The sequence below is a fragment of the Notamacropus eugenii genome, chromosome 3 (genome assembly GCF_028372415.1).
Source record: "Notamacropus eugenii isolate mMacEug1 chromosome 3, mMacEug1.pri_v2, whole genome shotgun sequence".
Classification (NCBI taxonomy): domain Eukaryota; kingdom Metazoa; phylum Chordata; class Mammalia; order Diprotodontia; family Macropodidae; genus Notamacropus; species Notamacropus eugenii.
The window spans coordinates 363506971-363531924 of NC_092874.1; the positions used below are offsets into that span (position 1 = coordinate 363506971).

Consider the following 24954-nt stretch of genomic DNA (forward strand, 5'->3'; position numbering starts at 1 on the left):
GACCATTACTGGGCAATTGCTCATTTGCTCTTCTATCTTCAAGGGCTTGGGTGAGTATGGGGCTTGGAATTTTATCAGAGATCACATCAGATGTTAGCAGCATAGATGTGTGATTCTTTGGGGTTCAGGCTAAAATCTACTTTTCTTCAACATTCCATTGATTGTAGGAGGGGGAGGGGTTTCAGAATCTCACCTAATTTAAGCTCCCCTCTCCACTATATTGTTATTATACAAAAGACAATTTTAATGAGTTAATATATTTATCAGAACAAACAGTAAAACAGGAATGGAGAAAGCCATCTAAATTAAAGTTTAAGGCAATATAGAACGTGACAGAATAAAGGGGACTCTGTGGTCCAAGTGAAATAAAATCTCAAGCCAGCCAGAAAAAGAATGTTGTCACCAAAATAGGTCACTCTGAGTAGTCTCTGGAGCTGCAGGTGCTGGAAGTCAAAGGATATGCTGGAATTCTGGTCCCCTTCATCCTGCAAAAAAAAAAAAAATGGTGTGTGGTTCCAAGAGTCTTTTGTTTACCATTCAAATCCCTGGAAACTCTCCTGTTTCTCTTTCCAAAAAGTTTCTCAGCCAATCAGGAATCTTGTCTCCCTACACATTCACAGCATCCCCCAGAGCTGTCCTTCAAGAGTTTACCAAGTTCAACTAGGAGAAGAGGTTACCGAAAGATTACAGTACATTATTACCACTTTAATAAAATGTTTATGCCATCACTCTGGAAAACAGGGCTAGTCAAAGATTCAAATATCTGAGAGACTGCATTGCTTATATTACACTGGAAGTGTTGTTGATGAAAAATTAGAGATATTTGGTGTGTGATTTTGTTTGCCCGTTTTAATTCAACTGAATCCAGTACGTTGATTGTTCTTAGAACAAGACAGCTCCATAGCAATTTTCCAGCTCACTGAGACCCTATGAAGAAATACTTCTTGGATGAATTCCTCACACTGTGATTGTTCTTATGTTCCAGATCCTTAAACATTTCATAAGATGGCAAAATTTTAAATCTGGAAACACCTTGAAAACCAGTTTTTCAGGTGACAATATTAAGGTGAAATGGCTTGGTCAAGGTTATTCTATAAGTTATTGAAGCACACTGAGTTAGAGTGAAAGTTTCCATCCTCTGGCCCTTTCTACATGCCAATAAGAAAAAGCTGTGTGATCTTAGGAAGATCATTTAACCTTGCTTGGTCTCTGGCTTCTCACTGGTAAGAACCCCAGGTCCAGACTCTATACTCATGCCTAAAAGGAGGATAATAATACTTGTAGTAGTACCTTACAGGGGTGTTGTATGGCTCAGAGGAGATCTAGTCCTTCACAAATTTTAAATGCTATATAATTTTCAATATCTAGTAGGAAATAAGAGATCAGTTTACGCTGAAGGAATTCGTGTCCCAAATACTTACCTACTCTAGGCTCTGGGAAAAGTAAAGGGGATAACTGCGTCCTGGGAAAAGATAGTCCATTCTCCCTTCTTTTGAACCTCTTTTGTCAATTGAGTTAGCCTATTTTTTCAAGGTGGATGATTGCACATGAAATGGGAAATCTATTATGTCAATTTGTTGTTCCTCCTAAATATATAACATCATCATGTAAATTTCTCTTTTTCCTTTTTCCCCTCCCCCAAACCCCACCCTAGAGATGGCTACCATTAAGCACAAATATGTATATATGTAAAATCATTCTATACACACTTCTATTTATCAGTTCTCTCTCTGGATGCAGATCACATCTTCATTTATATATCCTTTGTAGTTACTATGGATATTTATAATAGTCAAAATGACTTAGTCACTTGAAGTTGTTCTTAAAACAGTATTACTGTTACTGTATACGACATTCTTTTGGTTCTGTTCATTTTGCTTTTCATTATTTCATGCAAATCTATTCATGTTTTTCTAAGATTACTGAGCTCATCATTTCTTATAACACAGTAGTACTCAATCCAATCATATACCACAACTTCTTCAGCCATTTAATTTCAATAGGCCTCAACTTCTCCTGTAAAAATGAGGTAACAAAACTAGATGATCATAAAATTAGACTAGATATTCTTAGATTTCCATAAAGACTTTAGATTTAATTTTCTCCCCTACCCCAACTTTATTTTACATAGGCCCAGAAACAGGCAGGGAAATCTAAAGACCCTCTAAGTTCTGAGTATATTAACTTATGAACTGTCTCCCCTCCCCTGGTCATAGGTATAGCCAAAGGAAATCTTTCCCTTTCTTCCCTGTGTTCCCTTCAACCACTCTGCCATTCAGGGGTCTGATCTCCCTACTATACTGTCATTAGTTTTAACACACATTCATAGGGGAAGGCCAGCTGATTCTCTTTTTGTCAATTGTGGTCTTTGGGGGGTGGGGGCCGGGGGGCGGAGCTAGATGGGTCATCAAAAAGATGCTTCTTCCTTCTAGTCTTCAGGTGATTATTCCTCAGTCCTAATTAGGAATTAATTTGATTCTGTAATCTTACAAATTTGTATCCTACAAATATGAAGAAATGTGTGGATCAGAAAAGAACATGACATTTAGTTCCAAAGATGACGATTAGTATTTTTTAAAGTACAGACATTTAAGTCCACATATTATATCAAATAAGACACAAATATTCAATACAGTAAAATCACAGAATTTTACTGTCCTTTATTGTCCTTTGTTGGACTCCATGCCAACAGAGACTGTGTCATGGAACAAGGAAATATGATATGATTGTCTCTTTCTATATGACTGATGAGACTGTAACTAAAATATATCATTCAGTTTTGCGCTTCATGTTACCCAAAAGATCCAGATAGATTGAAAAGGGTTAAGAGAAGAGCAGTAAAAATGATTAGTGGAAAGAAGCAATTGATACTGACAAAGACAAAGATTGTGAATTTGTGAATCGTGGCTATGGAATGACCCCCAGACAAAATCCATACAGGGGTTACTTGCTTGATATCAAAGGTCTAAATGCTTAGAAGGGGAAGGAAATAATCAGTATTGAATAATTGGACATAGGAGTAATGGGATAAAATTAAGAATGGACAATCTAAGATGAAATCAGGAAATCTCCTTAGCCTTGAGAGTTAATGAATATGAGATTTTTCTTCCAAAAGAGATGACAGAAAGGCCACACCTCTCAGGTTACTTTAGAGGAGGAAGGAAGGAAGGAATGAAGGAATAAAGGAATGAAGGAAGGGAGGGGGAGAAACAGTTACCATTAGATACTTACTCCATATTACGGTCCTTCATTCACCATACATTTTAGAGAAACTAGACTACTCAGTATTCACCTTTACATTATGCTTCTCTGCCATGCCTTTGCAAAAGCTTTGCCCCATGCCTGCAACAGTCTCCCTTCTTACCTCCACCACATGAAATGCCTTGTTGCTCAAATACTACTACCCAAAATAAATCTGTCCCAGTCCCCTAAATTGCTAGTGTCTACTTCCCCTCTTTCAAATAACTTTGCACTTATTTTGTGCATATTTTGCGTTTACTTATCTGTATTTATCTCTTCCCTCAACAGAACATAAACTCCTTGAGGGCAGGGACTCTTTTAACACTAGCATAGAACCTGATATACAGGAGGAGTTTAACAAATGCTTCTTAAATGGATGGAAACGTATATTATGCCCAGGTAATTCTTCTCCATTTTGCCACACAACCTATGTGTTATAGCAAGATCATGGGATCCTGTATTTAGAGCTGGAAGAGGCTTTAGATGTCATCTAATCAAAACTATCTCATTTTTCCAGTGTGGAGTGAGTGGAGGGACTTTCCCAAGAAGACACTAATAATAAGTGCCAACCAGAACCACAGATCCTCTGACTTAAAATCTAATTTGTTTGTTTGTTTTCCACTACACCACACTATTTCATATACAGCAGGACATTCGTGATTATCTTAGATAAGCTCAATTCATCAAGACAGTAGTGATAGCATTTTGGAAAGACAGTATATTGTAGTAGAGGGAGTAGAAAGTAGGAGAGCTGGCTTCTGATCTTGACTCTGCCATACATCACCTAGGTAATTTTCACTTCTATTCTGGGGACCTCATTTTTCTCATCTGTAAATTAAGAGGGGATTTGACCAAATGGTCTCTCAATTCCTTTCTAATTTTAAAATGAGGCAGCTAGGTGTTGGCCTCAGATACTAGCTGTATGATCCTGAGAGTCACTCAGTACTGTTCACCTCAGTTTCCTCTTCTGTAACATGAACTGGAGACAGAAATGGCAAACCACTCCATTATTTCTGGCAAGCAAATCCCAAATGAAGTCCTAAAGAATAGGGTGTGATTGAACAACAAAATGGTCTTTTGTTGTCTACTAAAGTATGAAAGTGAAAAGAAAAAAGAAGAGCATAGTTATCTCCTACTTTATGATCTTGTTTGAGGTCAAAGCCTTTAAAATTCTCTGAGCATTAAAATATCTTCATCTATAAGATTGATGAGGGGAAAAGGGGGATTTTGGATAGATGGACTCTAAGATTCTGTCTAGGTTGAAAAAATGTTATGTTTTTATCAATGTATTATTGTCTCAGGCTCAAATGAAAAATAACATTAACTCCCAAGCACTGTATTTTGAAATATTTAGAGAGAAGGGTGACAGAGCCAAGATCAGAACCCAGTTCTCTCTCTCTCTCTCTCTAGTGCCATCTCCGCTATACAATATCCTGCCTTCCTCAAATAGGGTTAGGAGCATGAGAAGAGAACAATATGAGAGAAGACCCAGTTTCTTATAAGAGCTCCTGTAATGTTTTGAAAACAGTGATTCATTTCTGTTAGGGTTTGGAAAATTGAAGAAAATGGAATCTCAAATTTAACTGAATTTATTCTCTTGATAAATCACTATGGATATCAAAGAAATAGGGCAAGTGTGACATTTAGAAAAGTTTGAGAGACATAGTTCCTGGGTAATTAGTCATTTTATTAATAATGCCAGCATTTTATTAATAAAAGAGATCAGCGGCACTCTTGAATGCCAAAGACCCTTCATGGCAGTGGGCTCACAGTTTATGTATCCTTGGAAGAGTGGATATTTCTGAGGGTGGCAGTCAACTCTTATTGATTAACAAGTAAAGAGAGAATGAATAATATTTTGAGAAGTGGGTTCACTCCAATGAGGGACTGAGAGAGTGACATCACATCACTCTTGGGCAAAAAGACTACCTCTACAATCAGACCACCCCTAGCCTTGGACAATCTAGACAAAGGATCTATCTCCATGCAAACTTGCTTGAGTAGAACACAATGGGCAGGAATTCACTTTGTATTAGAGATTCCTTGTAAAGTTGCATGGAATCTGACCAAGACTGAGGACAAAGTTAGTTCAACCTTCAAAGACTGAGCTTTTGGAATGAACACTTTGGAAAAAGGGAAACTCTGGATCTCCCCAAATCATTGGTGATTAATAACCATTTCTCTCAGTGTAAAATAGCAAGGTTTAACATTATTTTTCCATTATGTTTACACTTACTTTCTATCTTAATATATCTGTGGCAATGGATAGCAGGCTATGCTCCAAGCAATGTAAGGTTTTGTTTTGTTTTTTTATCATATTGATAGATGTAGGTCTGATGCTAGAATCCAGTTAGTTCAGATCTGATTTTAGGACAACATTTAACACTTATAAATCACCAATCAGTTAACAAAAAGATATACTTTCCCCTAATACAGAAAAGATATGCAAAAATAATACAGAGACATTTAGTTTCTATAGATATGGCCCACCACTTCTTTTAAATCAAAATTATTTCTTTGCACAGGGAAGAATATGATGACCCATATGGTCTTCAGACATCCACCAAGTTGGAGGGACCTCAATTCTACATGATTGGGAATTTTTATGCCCTTAAGAGATCAGGAAATTTTAGTCAAAGAAGGCTGTGTTCAGTCAGGTCTTGTGGACAGTTTTGTTTTTACTTTAAAAAAATTAGCCCTGTTTGCATGGAAATGGAAGGAATCTTAAGCCTATCACATACCCCTCCCATGATATCAGAGACTATGATCTTCTATAAGGCCTTACACCATTTAAATGGTTTCAGGACATTTAGTGGATAATCCTCCTGGCATAGGCAATTACAAGGGGAAAAGAAAAAGAAAAAAATACACTCTCTTCAGGATTCACATAAAGAAAAATATAAAAGAAAAATGTGGAAGGGGAAAAAGGTTAGAAATTTTCAACTTCTTCCCCCCATTCAAAAGGAATGAGTGTTGAATTTTAAAATCTAGTCTATATGGTGGGTGGTGTCATATCTTTTCAGGGAACAATGGGTGTCTTAAGGCAATGATAAACTAGAATAGCACCAAGAATATCAAAGACACAGCTTAGATGATGATATTTCCAACATAATCAACAATTCTTCATCATGTATCAGGGTCAATTGCAGTAAAATGTCTGAGTCTCTTGCATGCCATCTATACTAGGAGTGTTCTCATTTCATAGCTAAAGAAACTGAGGCCCAGAAAACTACTTCATCCAACATCAGACTCTTAGGTTCTCTAATTCTAACTCAAGCATCACATATCAAAAAGCTATACATTTTTGTGTCATTTTTCAACTTAATATATTGTGTTGCTAGTCAACAAGCAAACTATCTTTTCTAACAAATTCTCATTCCAAGGAGGTGGATTTACTTTGAATTATTTCCTGAAAGAGACCCACTTGACTTATCTTTCAAAAGATATATGCTTAAAAGTATTCTCCATTGAGATTTTAAATGCTTCTGTATTAGTGAAAAAGACTTCTAAAATTTTATTCTACAAGAAAAGAAGGCATTTTTATCTAAACTACTCCTTCTTGGACCAGAATATCCTTCAGAGCTAATGCCAATTAATAACAAGTAAACCAGAGAGACATCAATTACATTGGCAAAACATAGTCCATCAAATAGCATATGAGCTTCCACTGGAAGATTTTAAATAGAGGTTCTCTATATCATATGGAGTAAATACTCATAGAAGAAAGATAGCCTGCTCAACAGCTATAACCTAATGATATTAGGCATAACAGACACAATAAGGAAAGGGGGCTAGTTAAATGATTATAGAAAGGAAAATATATAATTCTCTTCTTTTTAAGCAATAGCAACTCATTTTCTACTTTCCCATTTTTGGTACTGATACTACAATACCCTAATGGATATGTAATCTCATAGATTTGGGTATTCCCTCCAACTATATATCATATCTCAACCCATCCCAGCCTGTCCATCCTCTGGGACTCATATATGTCCTCTCTCATAAATTCTGTAAAGCAGGTCCACCCTAAGTGCTGGTAGCTTTTTATCACATTCTCATTACATTATGTATAGTAATGGAACACTTGAATGGTTTGTCAGTTATCCCTCAGTCTTGCTATGTAATTTGCCTATTTGTCTTTTTAGGTCAAGAATTTAATGACATGAATTTTTTTGTATCATTCCTTGTTGGTAATGCATTGAAACTATTTCACACCCATCATGAAATATTTTTATTATGCTCCAGATGTTTCTCAGTTTTGATTACTTAGAACTTGTACTATTCTGTTACTCACAACATCACTGGAAGACCAAGCAATATCACTGGAAGAATATTTGTATTAATGTAGTATACCTTCTACCTTCTTCCTTTTTTCCCCCTCCTCTTCCTCCTCTTCTTTTTCTTCTTTCTTCTCTCTCTCTCTCTCATCCCATAAATCATCTTCTTCCCTCTGGGGAGGAACGATAAATGTCTCTATATCTTTAAAGGCAAAAGTAACTCCTCTTAATCTCTACTTGTTGCCATGATTAATCATATCTAATAAGGATTTTGATAGTAGGCATGATTTTCATTTATATAAAGATTCTAATGTAATTGAAATGGTAGCACATAGTTGAGGAATGGTGGTTTATAATGAAATATATGTTTGCAAAAGGAATACAATTAGTTTCTTTCCCTTTCCAAAAAGGAGGGATTAGGGTAAATGATTGTAATGGTAATTTAAAAGGGAAGATGTTTCCCATTCTTTAATAGGCCCCTGTGACCTGCCTGGGTCACCTGGAAGCCTGAGTCCCATGGAGCCTGTGGTGGGAGGAGTTTGCTGAACAGATGGAGCAGAAAGAGGCAGAGCTAGAGCAGAGCTGAGAGGAAGTTAATGAGAGAGCAGTCAGGGCTAGAAAGGATGCAGGCAAGCCTGCTACTGGCTGTGAGTGTGAGAAGGTATTTTGTCTAAGGGAAGCCTGCCTGTGATTTGCTTAATGGAGCTGGTTTGTGGGAAGCCTAGCAAGGGGAAGGCTTGGGAATGGTGTTGTTCTCTGCATTGTTATTGTGTATAGATTTTTGTTGCTATGATGTATTTGGCTTTCTGGTGTCTGAATAAATGCTTTGGTTCTGTCTTCCATGTGGAGAGTCCGCCGTATTTTGTGATTCAGAATTGCGTGGAATATTCATAGCCATCAGATGCGCTGTGAATATCACATTGGTGCTACAATTATCTACCAGCTTAATGGAAATTTTAGTTTTAAACTAATCCCCCTTTGGCAGGAAAGGGGTAGAGGGTGAGTAAGCTCCCTCTGACTTTTCTTCAAGCCTTATAAACATACCCTATCAGTTCTCTGATGGGAGTAGGGTCACTGCTCAATTTCAGTATCAGTTACACTAACAAGCCACAATAGTTCCCTAACACAAAGGTTATAGGATGGAGGGAAAGGTTCCTCATGCCATGGTATATCCCTCAAATACACTGACCTTGCTCTGTACTTCTATGTGGATTGACAAAAATAAATTACTCTTCTTCCTCTTTTTCTTCCCTGAATTGTCTCTCACATAAAATTCCACATTACTAAAACTGGTGGATTCTGGGAAAGACTTGGCTCCCCTTGTTGATAGTCATTTCTGGATTCTATCTTTCTAGCAATATTCATAATGTAGGTGCTACATTTAAAAAATAGTTCTTTTTCCAAGAAGCTTCATATCATAAAAAGAAATTTTGGTGATAGTCCATCTTCTTTTCCTTTTTAATTCTGGCTCCACTCTGTCCATTTGTAGTTGCTTTCCAAAAGATAGCTTCTAATGGATGACTGTATGAGTGATCCAATTCAACACCATACCATGGTTCATGCAATAGTCATTATTTATTTACTTATTTTTCTGTGTTCATAGCTATACACCAAACCTTTAAGTGATTATGGATCTCATTTAGAAGATTCTGAAATGTTGTATGGCTTGACATAATCATGCTGATGTCATTTACAGACAGGATTATTTGGAGGACTTCTTCGCCTTTAGAAAATTCCTCCTCAATTTGGACCCACATTGTACCACTGCCATATAGTGGAGAGGAATATTGGTGAGCAGATACCCCCCTTTTTATTAATTTTATTCATTTATTAGTATCTCTGTTATTGGGAAGACTCATTTACAGGAATATTTTGTTTTACTAAATCTTTCCTTTTTGATAGACAGGAAACAATAAGCACAGTGGGATATGACCACCAATATCCTCCTTTGAGATTGTACAAATCCAAATTTGTCACCCTGTCCAACTTCTGGTAGCTGTTATCAACTGATCCCCAGGATATCCTTCCTCATCTCTCAATGAGTTCAGTTCTTAGATCACAGCTTTTCTGTCCTCTTCAAATCCTTCCCACATTCTAGGGGATTTCCAGAAACATTAATGTTTCTTCAAACACTCTAAGTTCCTCAGCCTACCCAATTCCCATGATCTGCTTCTCAAATTCCATTATCAGCTACACAGAAAGATGTTTGTACCTTAAATCTTACCACGATCTATGACATGTTTTACATTTTCATGTTCAAGAACTTATAATTTTCTTTAATCGCAAACTTTTATCTTCAATATCTCCCTATGATTCATTCCTAAGCCTACTCTTTGTCCTCACTATTACCTCAAATTCCTGTGAGCTTTATTTGGTACTATTTTGGCTTCTGATATGTGCCTGATTTGACTATGGTCTTCTCTTTTCCTAATAGTGATCCTTTGGTGGGACCTTTGAGATGACTTTACAATGTACTTAGATGGTACCATGGTTAGAGTTAATAAGATCTGTATTCAAATCCTCAGATATTTTCTAGCTGATGTCCCCAAATAAGTCACTTTACTTTTCTCTGACTCAGTTTCTTCATCTGTAAAATGGAAATAATACTAGCACCTATGTCACATTATTTTGTGAGGATCAAATGAAATATGTATGAAATACTTTGAAAATCTTAAGAAGGTATATAAATGCTAGCTATTATTGTCATTATTAATAGCAGTGGGGACCTCTTCCTGGCTTAGAGGCAATAAAATACAGCAGTGTGGGAACTAGAGCAATTTGGTCAACAACAAGAGCCTAAGTTCTGTCATTCTCCACATAAGATGGACTTCAGTTTAAGAGTAACATTATTAGCTAACATATTATAGCCTAAAGTAAGTCAGAAAACTGACAAAAAGGTCATTTGACTGATTTTCCATTTTATGACATCCATAACATTGTTTCTATTGAATCAATTGTCCCCTATAAAGTTGTTTTCCCTCTTTGCCTGGGGTATTCCCATACTACTAACTGTGGACCACCAGGAATACTTTTTCTTCAGCAGTCCCTGGCTCTTTTCAAGTCAGAGATCAATAGAAACATCCAGTGATTCTGAAGTGCAACAGATCTCCTGCAGCTACTGTTCTATTCACTTTTAGACTGTAGTTTTACACAAATGGAGAGTTTCTCTCTAGAAAAGGTGGAATAAAATACACCATGACTTAATTTGATGTGATTTCATAGCGTCTTGATCTTTTCTAGCTCATCAGGAACCCTAATTATATTCACTTGAAGAAATTTTCTTTTATATTTCTGTTTTTCTTAGCCAGAACTACTTCTTCCACGACATAAACAGCTATTCCCAGGGTAATTGTCTCCACTGTTCAGAGTCTCAGAGTGCCTACCAGTGTCCAACATGTTATTAGTCTTACGACTGAAATGTCCTGAGAACTTTACAAAATAGAAAGATAGAAACACCACAGCAGATTAGAGTTGATTAACCTACAACAGAATGCCACCTGGGGAGCCTTCTGTGGAGCTAGGCTCCTGCCTCCTCTATTCAAAATAACAGTTGCAGAATATCACCACTACACAGTAAGAAAACATTCCAACCCAGAAGAAAAGCTGCAAGTCACATCCTGGTTGTGTCTCTGTTCTGTAGAACAAAGATTTAGAGATGTTCAAAGGTCAAGGTGAAGTTTTATCCCTTGTATCTAGGTGTGGGGTAAATGGAATAAAAAAAAAGTAAGATCAAATCTCTATTTCTATAGAACTTTTGTAGAAATATTCTGAAACCAAGAGCCTTCACATTTTTCTCCAGTGTTGTATAAAGCAACAATGGAAAAGAGACTTGGCAAAAGAATAATTTATAAGAGAATCACAGGATAAACAAAAAGGAAAAAGGGAAAGGAAGGAAATTAATCAGCTATTTTCCCACCTACAAGTTATTGTTGCAGATGTTTTTATGAGTCTCGAGACATCTGCTGTTCATCAATTCCAGTCTAATACTGTATACAATGACACTAAAAAACCAATATATTACTCTTTTATGTACAACCTTGAGCTTGTTCCACTTTCCTCCCTTGTTTCTACAACTTGTAAAGAAAGCCAAAGGAGATAGTTATTTGGAACAGTTTTTGTTCTTTAACAGACCAGACAGACCCCTTAACTCAAAGTACCACAATTGTTTTTGCAAAGTTCTGATGTTTACCAAACAAAAAAAGAGCTGAAGAGCATTTTACAAGTAATAATCATTTCCTTTCTTCTTTCTCTCCTTCTTTTCTTCCTTCCTTCCCTCTCTCCTTCCTGCTTTTTTCCTCCTTCCCTCTGCCTTCTTTCCTTCATTCACTCTTTCCCTTTTCCTTCTTTCTTTTACTCCCTACCTCCCCTATCTCCCTTTCTTTGACCATTCTTTTCTTCAGTCTTCCTCTCCCTGCCTTCCTTCCCTCATTCCTTCCTTCCTTCTTTTTTATCTTCGTTTTTAAAATATATTTTACTTATAGCTATTATTTTTACATTGCTTAAATTTCACCACATCCTCTGCCTCCTCCTCTAAGAAAACCATCCTAATATAACAAAGAATTAAAGAAAAAGCAAAAGCAGAAAAAAAATCAGCAAACCTGATTGCTCAATACATCAAAATGATATGAAAACATATAAGATGTTCCACATCTATGGATTGTCCCCCTAACCCCTATATCTGTGACTTTTCTAGATAATCCCTCTGCATTTGAAGCCCTTTTCTTTTATCGGTCGATTCTTCCTCAGACTTACATTTTAAAGAAGTTCCTGTATTCACTCTTTTGTTCCTCTCCCAGAAGACTTCATTCTCCCTCCATTCTCCAGGAGCCTCCTTACTGTGGAAGATCCCTCTGCTCCTGTAGATTTCTTATCCTGAAAGAGCCCTATGCCCTTGTAGCCCCAATCACTGATTAGTTCCTCTGAGAACCTGCATTTAAGGGAGTGTGCAGGCCAACCATGTTCACTCTTTCGTTGCTCTCCAGGCTATCCACTCTTGCCTCTCTGGATATATTTTATCCTCCATGCCCTTCTCTCTGCTCTCCACTCACCACTTTTCATCTTTCCTCACACACCCCCCCCCCTTTACAGTGTAAGCACCTACAGATAGGGAAGGGATCTTTTTATTTGTATTTGCGCTTCTACCACTTGGCATATAATTGTATTGTATTTCCACCTGGCATATAATAAGTACTTGGTAAAGAAGGAGGTGTCTTCTCCTATTTCTTCCTTGGAAGGAGGCTAAGCTTATTCTTTATAATTTTGCAATCTTCATTTTCAATTGCTTATTCATTTACGTTATTACAGTAATTGTGTAAATCATTTTCCTGGCTCTGCTGACTTTACTTTGTATCAGTTTAAATAAGTCTTTCCAAGCTTCTTTTTATTCAGAATGTATGTCATTTCCTACAGCAATAGACAATTTAATCTTGCTGTTGTTTCATGACTAAAAAGTCATGTCCCACTCTTTATGACTCCATTTTGAGATTTTCTTGGCAGGGATATTGGAATGGCTTGCATTTCTTTCTCCAACTCATTATACAGATGAGGAAATTGAGGCAAACAGGGTTAAGTGATTTGCCCAGAGTAACAAATCCACTGATCCCCAAATCAAAGGATATAACCACTACTTCCATAATTCCAAATTGTTTTCTGAAATGGTTGTATGAATCTGCAACTCCACCAGCAATTCATTAGTGTGCCTATCTTCCCACAAACACTCTAAATTTGATTATTCTTATCTGTTTCATCTTGTGTAAGGTAAAACCTCAGAAAGTTAGGGGCTTAGTGCAGGGGTGGTTAGTGGTTGGAACACTGGAAATAGAGGCAGAAAGCCTGAATGCAGATCCTGTCTCAGGTACCTTCTGTGTGATCCTGGGCAACTCATTCAGCTTCTACCTCAGACTCCTCATCTTCTGTGTAAGAATAATAATATCATCTTACCTTCTGGGGCTATTATAAAGATAAAGTGAGGAGAAATTGGTAGGACACTTTGTAAATTTTAAAAGCCTTATATAAACATGACCTATTATTTTTATATGGGTTTCTTTTATTTTAGCCATACGAAATAGTCTTTCATATAGTTACTATATTTACAATCCTTTTGAGAACTTATTTTTTGGGGATATCCTTCAACTACTTAAATATTTAGAAATAACTTTTTGTTATATACATGCAAATACGGATATATCTATGTCTCTATAAATAGATGATACATACATAGATCTAGATACATAGATAATCTATATGGAGATATCTTTAATCTACAGCTATATCTCCTTATCTCTAAAATCTATGTATCTCTTTTGGATGCCAAAGCCTCATTCAAAAATATATGTAGTTTTTTTCTCATTTGACTGCTTTAATCCTTATCATATATTTGTTGATTTCATTTGCACGATAATTGTTCTGTTTTATCTTTGATCATTGCTTTGATTCTTTGTGTAATTAGAAATGCATACCCTACCTACAGCTGTGAAATATGTATAACCTACTTCTCTTTCATTCCTTTTACTATTCAAGCAGCATATCCATTTTGAATTTATTGTTGAATGATGTCTATGATATTACTCTAAACCTAATTTCTTTGACTGATTTCCTATTTTCTTAGTAATTCATATCAAATATGGAATTCTTCCCTAAATAATTCATGTTTTCAGGTAATTACATTTTGTTATTTCTGAATCTCCCTTTCCTATTCTGTTGTTCCATTGATCTACTTCTCTAATTCTATCTGAAACCAATGATTTTGATGACTACTGTTTTATAATATAGTTTAAGGCTTAGAAGTGCTTCTTTCTTTCTCTTTCTTTCATTCTTTTCTTTTCTTTTCTCCTTCCTTCCTTCCTTGCTTCTTTCCTTTCTGCCTCCATTGGCTTCTTTTCATCTTTATTCTTCCTTCCTTTTTTAAAAAAAAATTAGATAGTTGCTGAAGAAAAGTTAAATATGTATTGATTAATAGAATGGGCTGTTATTCATTGTAATGTCAATAAATGGGCCAAGCATTATTTATTTAATTAGTCACTAATACGTTGACTCTCACCAGACTCTTTCTAACTAAATGGCTGAGTAAAACAATATAACTGTTCAATATTCATGAAACACTTATTTTGAGTACAGAAAGAAAAAATTCAGTGAAATTACTTAATGTTATTAAATTCTCAAATACTCAAAATTAGAAATGAATTGCCACAGCAACTTGGAAATCAACCTATAGAAAAACAAAGTTTTTTTTTTAAAGTATTTCCTTAAATACTTAAAAACCAATTAACCTAAATGCTAACCTTTGAATTAAAGTATCCTCCATTGATTAAAAAAAAAAAGCAAATTAAATTTTAAAATTAATTTCCACACAATTAGTAAACCTTACCTAATGAATTTCGCAATATTTTGATGCATTGATATACAAATATGATTTTAAAACCAGTCCTTGGTTTAGATTGCCCTTCATCAGTTCTTTAGTTTGCTTCATTCCTGTGGGATACTATGCAGGTCAAATGTTAGCAGAGTACTTCCTAAAATGACCACTTAAAACCTCCCCCACCCCCTTCTGCACTAAAGCAGGTGCATGAAATAAACCAGCAGGCAGTCAGAGGAGGAACTATCTTAAATCATGATGTTCATTCTTGAAAAAAGGAGAAAAACACACACACAGATGTCTTTTTGCCAAAGGACTTGCTACATGGGGGAAAACAGACAGGAAATTACATAGACGTACTAAATTCCTGTTTCTTACAATTGAACACTTCCACAGATTTTCATTATTATCAGAGAGCACGTGCACTCCATATCTTGCTAGAGATTACATCAAAGGCCAAAGCTGTAAACTCTATAGTCATTAGTATTTCATTTAAATTCTCTTGTTACCAATTACAAGATGAGAGGTTTTGGAGAGATGTTTTTTTCCAATTGAAACACTATAATTTTAACTTTCTAAAAAATATTTTACTTTTTATGATTATTAATCTCATTTTCTGAGTTTTTACTCTATTTTTGATTATATGTGGAAATCTTTCATCTAGTAAGATTAACTGAATGGGACATTGATTAAGCATTTAAGGTGTTACTGTTGAAAATTTCCCCAAAAGATGGGGCAACTACTATAGTAGACTATTGATAAATACAAATTGTTGACCCACTCTCATGCATCCCCAGATTAGCTCAAAAAGATCCCCAAAATTTGAATTAGAGCATCTGAAAAAAGAAGTTATTTTGAGAACTAGAATTTCTATATGAGAGGGAACAGTCAAGATGGCACAGTGAAAGGAAGTATCACAGTATGACTCTATCTCCAAATTTCCTCAAAAAAGATTTTCATAAAGTACCAGATTGAATTATGACTGATGAAGCCAAGGAGTCACAGTGAATTATTTTTCTGGCTCAAGGCGGCTTATTGTGTTTGTCCTTCATTGCCAAAGAAGACCATGCCATCAGAGAAATGATGACATGACTTGCACTTGACTTTGTTTTGAGTGAGGGAAGGCTATGCAGGTCACCAGCCTCACTTCTCCTCCAGAGTCATCTGAATCCAGTGACCAGATATTCATCAGGATCACTGGGTAACTCAGCTCCTCCTCTCCTCTCTCCCTCCCCTCCCCTTCCTTCTCCTCTCCTAAGGAAGGTAAATTTGTATGGCCAAAAGATGCCCAATTGACTTGGGTTTTACTGGCTAGTTCCCTTCCCTTCCCTTCCCTGTCTTGTCTTTTCCTTTCCCAAAACCTTAAACCTACTGCACTCTGAAAGTGGGATGCCAACAGACCCCTGCCAAAGGGCTTTTCTGGACCCTCCTAGCTTTAGAGTAATTATCAATAGTAGTAACTGTTGCTGTTTCCCTCCCAGCCTGAAGTCTTTCTTTTCTTTGTCTCATTAAAGGGGCCATGCCCTGACTACTGCTTAAACAGTCCTAGTCAATGAATGGGCGTTACCTCACCTTAAGTGAGTACCTGCATAGACCTTGGCCTAAAGGGGCCAAGGTCTCTCAGTATATCCTGGGTCATCTCCAGTCATGCAAGTCATGTCATCATTTCTCTGATGCCATGGTCTTCTTCAGCAACAAAGGATCAACACAAAAATAATGACTAGTTTACTTATGGATCCAATGCTGTGGAGCCACTGATATCTGCTTGTGTTTAATTCTGTCATTTTTGTTTTTGATATTAGCTTCTTCTTTTGGAAAGACTATTGTCCATCCAGTGCTTTCTACTAGGTGACTGCTTCTCTCTGCTGACACCTGCTGGTTCGTAACTATGAAGTATTTCTTTTTTAAACTGAGCTGCTGATAGTTGAACTACTGGTGAGAGATGAATTCTGAAAAGCTCATAAACCTCAGGTAATTTCAGCTTTTTTAAGACTTAGAACTGAGTCAGTCACACCCAGCTATTAGGCATTTTGGACTCTAGAGGATACTTTCAGAGTCTGTGCTCTAAACTGATTAATAATTTTATTTAAATTGATAATTATGATATAAAATACCTTTTAATTCATATCATGCCCAAAGTTGCTAGCCTATTTCTTCATCAATTCATCTTAGGAAAAGAATCTAAGTAGAGGTGAGGTGAGGAGATGCTTTTCAACTGCCATAATGACCAAGGCTGTGATGCAAATCAACCTATGGGCCAGAATGAAAAGTGCCAAGGCTCATTAATCTGGTGATCTTTGCCCTATTTTCCCTGAGCAACCTGTGCTCCCTCGAACATAAATCTGCCAGATAAAATACTCTAGTTATATTGGTTGTGGGAAATATAACAATGAAAATATTGTCCCATAGTTTCATCTGATAGTGTTATGAAGCCATAGAACTATGTCCCAATAGTGGCCACACTCAGGGACTGTGTTTGGAGACCTGCTGCCCCTGAATCACCTGGAGGCTTACTTCTGTGCAATCTACTCCTATGCTCTGAGTCGCTCAAACAATACTATACCTTCTACTATCACCAATATAACATCATTGTTTGAGCAGTGAGGATGATATCTCTGCCCCAGGCCAACTAGAGTCTAAGTTTGGAGACCCATTAACTCCATAGGGAAGTACTGCCCTACTCTGCATCCAGTCACTCAAGAGACAATCAGTTCCCAGGAAAATAAGGGCATCCAGTTAGTCAATCAATCAATATAATTTATTATATACCTACTGTTTGCCAGGTACTCTGTTAAGTGCTAGGGATACAAAAAGAGGAAAAGGTAATCCCTTTCCAGTGGAGTGGAAAACATGCAAACAAATACATAAAAAACAAGCTGTGTTCAGAATAAAAATGAAATAATTAATAGAGAGAAGGCACTAGAATTAGCAGGCTTCCAGTAAAATATGACATTTTATTTGAGACTTAAAAGAAGCCAAGGATGTCAGTAGGCAGAGTAGGTGGGCAAACTTTCCAGGTATGAGAGATAACCAGGGAAAATTTTCTTCATGGAATAGTCAAGAGACCAGTATCCCTGGGTCAATTAGAACACATAAGGGAATAAAGCCTAAGGAGACTGAAAGAGTAGGAGACAGCTAGGTTATGAAGGGCTTCAAGTGCCAACAGAGCTTTTTGTGTTTGATCATGGAGGTAATATGGAGACACTGGAGTCTGTTGAGCAGGGGGTAAAATGTGCTTTAGAAAAATCACTTTGGTGGCTGACTAGGGAATAGAGTGAAGTGGGGAAGACTTGAGGCAGACAGTAGACTGATATGTGTCAGCACTAGATTGGTGGCAGTGCCAAAGGAGAGAAGGTAGTGCATCCCAGAGATGTTATGAAAGTTGAAATTTACAAACGTTGGCAACAGAATGAATATGGGAGGGAAGGGGTAAGAGATAGGGAAGAGTCTAGGATGATTTCCTGAGGGACTGGGAAGATGGTTTTACCCTCTATTGTGATTGGGGAGATAGGAAGGGAGGAGGGTTTATGGGCAAAAGAAAACACAGAAAAAAGAAGAAAAATAAAGAAAATAAAAAGTATATTTCAATATGCATTCAATATACTTCCAGGATAACATTTTTCATCATGAGTCTTGGGAGTTGTTTTGGCTCGCTGCTCATCAGACTAGCTAAGTCTTTCATAACTTATCATCCTTACGTTTTTGTCACTGCGTACAACGTTCTCCTGGTTATATTCACTTGACTTTACATGAGTTCATACACATCTTCCCACATTTATGTGAAACTACCCTGCTTGTCATTTCTTATAGCTCAGTAGTGTTCCATTACAATCATATCTGCAACTTGTTCAGCCATTCACAAATTAATGGGCATCTTCACAATTTTCAGATTTTGCCACTACAAAAAGAGCTGCTAAAAATACTTTATACAAATAGATCCTTTTCCTTTCCTTTGATCTTTTTGGAATACACACCTAGAAGTACTATGACTAGGTCAAATGACATGGCCAATTTTACAGCTCTTTGGGTAAAGCTCTAAATTATTTTCCAGAATGATTGGACTAGTTCTCAAATCGATCAGAAGAGCATTACTGTCCCAAATTTTCAACACTGATTCCAGCATCTGTCATTTTCCTTTGTTGTCTTGTTAGTTCAATCTAATAAGTGTGAAGTGTTATCTCAAAATTGTTTTAATGTGCATTTCGCTAATCGGAAGTGATATAAAATATGTTTTCACATGACTATTGATAGTTTTGTTTTGTTCTGAAAACTATTCATTTTTTTCAATCATTTGTCAACTGGTAAATGGTTCCTATTTAATATATTTGGTTCCATTTCCTATATGTTTGAGAAATGAGGCCTTTATCACAGAAATCTGTAAAAAAAATTTTCCCAGTTTCCTGTTTTCCTTATAATTTTGACTGCTTTAGTTTTATATGTGCAAAAGCTTTTTAATTTCATGTCATCAAAATTATGCATTTTACTTCCTGTCATCATCTCTAATTCTGCTTTGGACATAAATCATTCCCTTATCCACTGATCTTACAGGTTCATTTTTCCATGCTCCCCTAATTTATTAGTGATACAATACTTTATATCTAAATCACTTACCTATTTTGACTTTGTGTTGGTATACAGTATGAGATCTTCATCTTTTCTTAGTTCCTGCAAAATTATTTTCCAGTTTTTCCAGCAATTGTTGGCCAATGGTGCATTCTTATCTCCAAAAGCTTAGATCTTTGAATATATCAAACACTAGATTACTATGGTCATTTGCTTCTTTTGTTGTCTACATAATCTATTCCATTGATCTACCATTCTATTTATTAGTTAGTATCAGAGTGTTTTGATGATTACTGCTTTCTGCTTTCTGGAACTGCTAATCTGCTTTCTTCACAATATTTTTTGATTCTCTTGATATTCTTGAACATTTGTTCTTCCAGATGAATTTTGTGATTATTTTTTTGTAGCTCTATATAAATAATTATTTGGGAGTTTGATTGAAATGGCACTGAATAAGACATCAAGTTAGGTAGAATTGATATTTGTATTATATCATCTCAGCTTATCCATGAGTAATTGATATTTTTCCCATGTTTTGATCTGTCTTTATTTGTATAAAAAGTGTTTTGCAATTTTGTTCATGTGGACTTGGCAGCTAGACTACAAAGTTTGTGTTTTTTTGATATTGTCTGCAGCTATTTTAACTTTCTATAGCTTCTTGCTGGATTTTGTGGTAGTAAATAGAAATGTAAATGATTTCTATATTTTTATTTTATATCCTATAATTTTGCTTGTGTCAGATATGGTTTTTTTGGTAGATTCTCTAATTATACCATGATATGATCTCCAAAAGTGAGTTTTATTTCCTCATTGCCTCTTTTTATTCCTTCAATTTCCTGTTGCTATCACAAGCATTTCTCAGGAAATATTAAATAATGATAGTAATAATTGACATCCTTGATTCACCCCTAACCTTACTGGGAAGACTTCAAGTTATCTACCTTAATAATTATGTTTACTCTGGGTTTTAGATAGATAGTACTTATCATTTTTAAAAGGCTCCCTTTATTTCTAATCATTCTAGTGTCTCGGTGAAAATAGGTATCGTATTTTGTGACAAATCATTAGTGTTTTCTCTACCTATTGATATAATCATGATTTTTGTTGTTTTCACTATTGATCGGGTCAATGATGCTCATAGTTTTCTTAATATTGAGGTAGCCCTGCATTTCTGGTATAAATCCCATCTGCTCAGATTGCATGATCTTTATGCAAACTGAGTTAATACTTTATTTTCAATTTTTGCATCAATATTCACTAAGGAAATTGGTCTATAGTTTTCTTTCCCTGTTTTTGCTCTCCCTGGTTTAGGTATCATAACCATATCTTTTGTCATAAAAGGAATTTGGTAAGATTCCTTTTTTATCTATCTTTTCAAATAGTTTATATAATATTGGGATTAGTTGTTCCTTAAATGTTTGGTAGAATTCACTTGTAAATCCATCTGGTCCTAGGAAATTTTATTCAGTGAGCCTATTCAATGTCTTTTGCTAAGATAGAGCTATTTTAATATTCTAGTTCCTCTTCTGTTAATCTGGGCAGATTTTATATACATATATATTTTTAAATATTCAGCATTTTACTTAGACAGTAAATGTTACTGACATATAATTTGGCAAAATAATTCCAGATTCAGGTGAGAAAAAGGTATACTCCTTTAGATTCTCATTTAGTTTTCTTCAGAGGACTAATTTTTCTAAGATTTTGTCATCTTTTTAACTTCTTTCTTATTGATTTTATAGTTAGATTTATCTAGCTTTAAGAAGGGAAATTTAAAATACATTTTGTGAATTTGCACTTACTAGGTACTAACGCAGGTGCATTTCTCTCATTCAGTCAGTGAATAAGAATTTATTAGGTGCCTGCCATGTGCCAGGCACTGTGCAAAGCACTGGGAAAAGGCAAAAGACATTCCCTGCCTTCAAAGAGCTAATAAGATAATGGGAAAAGACAGGATACAAAAGGAAAAATAAAGCAGGAGTTTGACAAGAAGGTGCTCACCTCAGGAACAGAATGGAAAGATCCAGAGGAATGTAGCCAGGTGGGAAATGAAAAATTAGTTGACCTAGGCACCCTCCTTAAATGGAGTTTCTGGAAGGAGAGGCCTCTACCCTTCAATCAGAGGGAGGGAAGGGCCTAAGGGCTAGTAGGTACTAAGGAGTATAGAAAAATTGATTTCAAGGCAAGCATAAGCTAGGCACGTTGGCTGACCACTCCCGACAATAAGAAAGTAGTTTTCACAGGAGAAATATAACAGGAAATCATCCATAGAAATATTTTAGTGTCTTAAGTGAGCACAATATTATTTTGTAAAACAAGCATAAAAATATAAAATTATTTCTATTAAATCAATGGGTGAGAGATAAAATATGAAGTTATATTTGAAATCAGCATTTGAAAGCATTGCTACATCTATTTTCATAGGTAAGATAGAATTTTTTAAAAGTTATTTTTGTGGAATGAAACCAAGATGGCAGACTGGAAGGAAGTACCTGTAGAAGCTCTCCCCCAAAATATCCATAGAATACCTGTAAAAATGACTGTAAACAAACTCTAAAGCAGTAGAAGTCACAATAACAGAGTGAAAGAGATTTCCAGCCCAAGGCAGCCTGGAAGACCAACAGGAAAAGTTTATTGCACTGGGCTCAGTTAAGAGCACAGCCCAGCATTGCATAGCATGGATAAGACCATGCTAAAGTGACCCAAAAAATGCTGAAGAAAATAGCACCTTTAAAAATAGACTAACTCAAATGGCAAAAGAGTTCCAAAATGCCAACTAGGAGAAGAATGCTTTAAAAAGTAGAATAAGCCAAATGGAAAAGGAGGTTCAAAAGTTCACTGAAGAAAATAGTTCTTTAAACACTAGAATGGAGCAGATGGAAGTTATTGACTTTATGAGAAACCAAGAAATCACAAAACAAAAACAAAAAAATGAAAAAAATTGAAGACAATGTGAAATATTTCATTGGGAAAACAACTGACCTGGAAAATATATCCAGGAGAGACAATTCAAAAATTATGGGACTACCTGAAAGCCATGATCCAAAGAAGAGCCTAGACATTATCTTTCATGAACTTATCAAGGAAAACTGTTCTGATATTCTAGAACCAGAGGGTAAAATAAATACTGAAAGAATCCACTGATCACCTCCTGAAAGAGATCCAAAAAGCAAAACTCCTAGGAACTGTAACCAAATCCAGAAGAAATTACCAACTTAAGTGTTTGACATTTGTCCTATACCTATGAGAAAAATCAGAATATTCTATAGCATTATTTTTTTTTAAATAACATTTGACCTGAGGGTTGTACTTTGCCTTAGATAATGCAACATGTGAATCTTTAAAACTTTAAGTATTTATTCTGAAAAATCAAATTTTAGTTAAATTGAGAACTTATTTTTTCTGTTGTATCAAAGAGGTTAAAATAAAATTAATTTGAAAAATCCTCCTCTTGATTTGTTAAAGGAAATAAGGCAACTGATAAAGCTATGGGCCATTTCCTCCTCTCAACAGATACAAATATGCCTCTGAGACACAGGTCCTATTGTGAATCAGGGCCAAGGTAGCTTGAACATCATGATACTCAATAATAAACACAGATGCATAGAGTGATTGAGTTAACACATAGATTATCAACTCCTTCAGGGAAAAAGTGTCTAGTTTTTGTATTTTTTAACAATGTTATCAATTGTTTTATATATGTGTTGAAAAGGACCTAAGTGGTCATCTGGCCTAAACTCCACCCAAAACCAGATATTCTCACCAAATGATCAGATAGAGCTTCAAATTTTTAGCGATTAGATATCTTGATCATTTGGGTGTGTGCATGTGATTACATACTTGAAACTTTTATTTGGAATGTAAATTAGGAACAACCCTTATTTTGGAGATATTAGACTCTAACTCCAACCCTTATGATTCTAGAGACCTGGAGCCAGTGCAGTTGTTGTAGAAGAAAAGGGGCCAAAATATTCTTCTAATTCACAGAACATTCTCAGGTTCAAATATTAGCTAAAAATACCTCTTTGCTGGAGTGACTATATTGTTTTGTGGCATCAGTTTTTGCAGCAATCTTAAGTACTTAATTTTATAATTATTTGTGGTGCAGTGGATAGAGCACTGGGCTTAGAATCAGAAGGACTCATCTTCCTCAGTTCAAATCTGGTCTCAGATACTTACTAGCTGTGTGACTGTAGGTAAGTCACTTAACCCTGCTTGCCTGAGTTCCTTATCTATAAAATGGACTATAGAAGGAAATGGCAAACCACTCCATACTCTCACCAAGAAAACTCCAAAAGGGATCACAGAGTTAGACAGAAGTGAAGTGACTCAACAGCAGCAACAAAAACAAAATAATATTATGCAACTGCCATTAGTAAGTAGGAATCCTATTATGTTGTAAATTCAAATATAATTAGTTTTATGGTACTTCAAGGTTATTCTGGTCATATGTTCCTGCAGAAATATGTGAAGGTTAACATATTAAAATTGCATATTTTATCAGTTGTGCAAATCACATGTAAGAATCCTTGAATTCTTTTCAAGAGACATGTATCCATTTTGAATGCACAGTCTATCCACACTAATTCTCCCCCAGCAATTAGCATATTGTAATGGAAGGGAAATTGGATTGCAAATTGGAAGTCTTGGGGTTGAATCCTAAAGCTGACTATGGTTTAATGAATAGGAAACAGCTCATTATCAACATGGGATTCATTTCATACTCTGCTAACTTTGAATCATCACTGATTATCACCATTTTATGAAAACACAAAATTATGAAAACAAGATTATTTTCTTTGTTAAATTAATTAATTTATTTTTAGTTCATTCAGTTTCACAAGCTTGAGTTTTAAATTTTCTCCACTTCCCTTCCCTTCCCATCTCCAAGATGATATGCAATATGATATAGGCTCTACATATACATTCATATTAAATATAGTATCACATTAGTCATGTTGTAAAGAAGAATTATAGCCAACATGATGAATCAATAGAAAGAAGAAACAAAACAAAGCAAAAAAGAGAGAGAGCAGATAGTGTGCTTTCATCTGCATTCAGACTCCATAGTTCTTTCTCTGGATGTGGATAACACTTTCCATCATGATCTTTTTGGAGTTGTCTTAGAACCTTGCGTTGCTAAGAAGGCTAAGTCTATCAAAGTTAGTCATTGCACAAGGTGGCTGCAATTGTGTACAATGTTCTCCTGGTTCTATTCCTTTCCCTTTATATCAGTTCATATGTCTTTCCAGGTTTTTCTGAAGTCTGCCTGCTTATCATTTCTTATAGGACAATAGTATTCCTTTATATTCATATACCACAACTTATTCAGTCATTCCCCAATTGATGGGCATCTTCTCAACTTACAATTCTTGGCTACCACAAAAAGATATGCTATAAATATTTTTGCACAGGTAGGTCCTTTTTCCCATTTTTATGATCTCTTTGGGATATAGCTAAAAGTGGTATTGCTGGGTCGAAGGATATGCACATTTTATAGCCCTTTGTGTATAGTTCCAA

General features: G+C 35.7%; 1 long non-coding RNA gene across 1 annotated transcript; it reads right to left on the reverse strand.

The window, feature by feature from the left end:
- Positions 1-241: 241 nt before the first annotated feature.
- LOC140531672 (uncharacterized) lies at positions 242-15035 on the reverse strand. The gene is made up of 3 exons (XR_011976396.1): positions 14884-15035; positions 7594-7690; positions 242-485 (listed from the first exon to the last, which is right to left on the reverse strand). It is a non-coding gene; the product is annotated as an uncharacterized lncRNA (long non-coding RNA).
- Positions 15036-24954: the final 9919 nt, after the last annotated feature.